The 2,151-nt window shown below is 45.0% G+C and overlaps 1 long non-coding RNA gene across 1 annotated transcript; it reads left to right on the forward strand.

Annotated features, from left to right (window-relative positions):
- Window positions 1-233: 233 nt before the first annotated feature.
- LOC124271213 lies at window positions 234-1,100 on the forward strand. The gene is made up of 2 exons (XR_006896978.1): window positions 234-465; window positions 586-1,100. It is a non-coding gene; the product is annotated as an uncharacterized LOC124271213 (long non-coding RNA).
- The last annotated feature ends 1,051 nt before the right edge of the window (window positions 1,101-2,151 follow it).

Raw genomic sequence — 2,151 nt, forward strand, 5'->3', positions numbered from 1 at the left:
GCCGGTAGTGAGACTGAGGTGAGGTCACAGAGGCTTCATGTGACAGGGTAGTGGAGGGTTGCCCATAGTGAGACTGAGGTGAGGTCACAGAGGCTTCATGTGACAGTAGCAGTGGAGGGTTGTCCATAGTGAGACTGAGGTGAGGTCACAGAGGCTTCATGTGACAGGGTAATGGAGGGTTGCCCATAGTGAGACTGAGGTGAGGTCACAGAGGCTTCATGTGACAGGGTAGTGGAGGGCTGCCCATAGTCTGATGTCACAGGGCTTAGTGACAGGGTAGTGGAGGGTTGCCCATAGTGAGACTGAGGTGAGGTCACAGAGGCTTCATGTGACAGGGTAGTGGAGGGTTGCCCATAGTGGCTTCATGTGACAGGGTAGTGGAGGGTTGCCCATAGTGAGACTGAGGTGAGGTCACAGAGGCTTCATGTGACAGGGTAGTGGAGGGTTGCCCATAGTGAGACTGAGGTGAGGTCACAGAGGCTTCATGTGACAGGGCAGTGGAGGGTTGCCCATAGTGAGACTGAGGTGAGGTCACAGAGGCTTCATGTGACAGGGTAGTGGAGGGTTGCCCATAGTGAGACTGAGGTGAGGTCACAGTGGATGGGCATTTGAAGGTAACACTGTCAGGTTGTGTGAGAAAGCTGCAGATCAAGATGGAAAATGACCAGATGTTTCCTAGGTTTGGAAGAGTTGCATACAAGATGACAAACATTTGTATTGATTACTCATCTGTTACCACACTACAAACAATTAGAAGTATTGTTTTTGTTTTGTTACCATGTGTACCCAACATTTATGATATATATGCTTATTAATATGTGCCATGTCGTTGGAGACAGTGTCTTAAATTAAATTGGTTTTAGGTGTACTTACCTTTTTGTTTGGTGCAGCATTAACCTACCAATCAAGAAGTGCTTGGTGGCCATTGGGTAAACTAATCCATAGCTATTTTAAAGCCAATGCTTTACATAAATATCTTAGTGCTGCCTGTGGTGTGGATGCATGTCATTGTTTTATCAAGGAATATGAATCTCTTAAATCTCTTTAAATATTATATTTTTAATAAAATATATATATATATCTATATATGTTAAGAGATATAGATTTGTTTGTCGTTTTTTTTAAAGATTCAGGTTAGTCCATCGGGAGAACATGCACCACACATAACTGTTGATTAACTTGTGTATGGTTGTTCTAGGTATTGCCCACCATTTCGTTGAAAGAACTACTTGGGGAGGTGTTGGTTGGTTCTGAGTCTCAGGCGAAAAAAACGTCAACTTGAGATTATCCGACAAATGAGTGAGTGATTGTTTGGTTTTACAGGGCTATAGCTATATTCCAGCAATACCACGGGACACCAGACATGGGCTTCACACATTGTACTCATGTGAGGAATCGAACGTTGGTCTTCAGCATGACCAAAGAACGTTTTAACCATTAGTCTACGACCGCCTTCGTGGTGTAGTGGTTAGAGCATCCGCGGGGAGAGCAGAAGGTCGCGGGTTCGATTCCCGACCGCGTCATACCAAAAGACGCTAAAATATGGTACTTGTTGGTCCCTGCCTGGCGCTCGTCATTAATGGGTACATCAAGGACTGGTCGGCTCGGAGTCAGTATACTGTGTCTGAGTGTGGTATTCATGCTTCACTGCGGCATGGTATCTCAGTGGGCTAGCACTATAAAACCAGCTTCAGTCTGGGCTAGTACAAGCAGCCGCACATATACATACACACGCATGCACGTCGTCATATGAGCGAAATATTCTCAAGCACGACGTTAAACCCAATTTCACCTCACCTCACCATTAGTCTACACCACAGCCCCTCGTACAGATCCTCTACTGGGGAACATGTTCGGACTCGAGCGACCCCAGCTTCCGTCAAAAAAGAAAAGAAAAAGACAACCTGGGCATAAAATTGTATGCATTTTCATCTTGCAGATAAAATTTTCTGGCATTTATTCCAAGGAATTAATCAACGACAAATGTCAAATGACCACTCATAATAACCAAATACGAATTTCTGTCATGTTTGATGCCAACCCTGATACTACAACGTTACCCATACCGATATGACCAAGAACTGTCACCCTGGCATACCGCTCGCGCTACGTCATTAACATGGTTTTCTGCCGTCTGTGAAACCAGGGATA

Source organism: Haliotis rubra, unplaced genomic scaffold (assembly GCF_003918875.1).
Source record: "Haliotis rubra isolate DU_JTF1 unplaced genomic scaffold, ASM391887v1 Scf1023, whole genome shotgun sequence".
NCBI classification, from domain to species: domain Eukaryota; kingdom Metazoa; phylum Mollusca; class Gastropoda; order Lepetellida; family Haliotidae; genus Haliotis; species Haliotis rubra.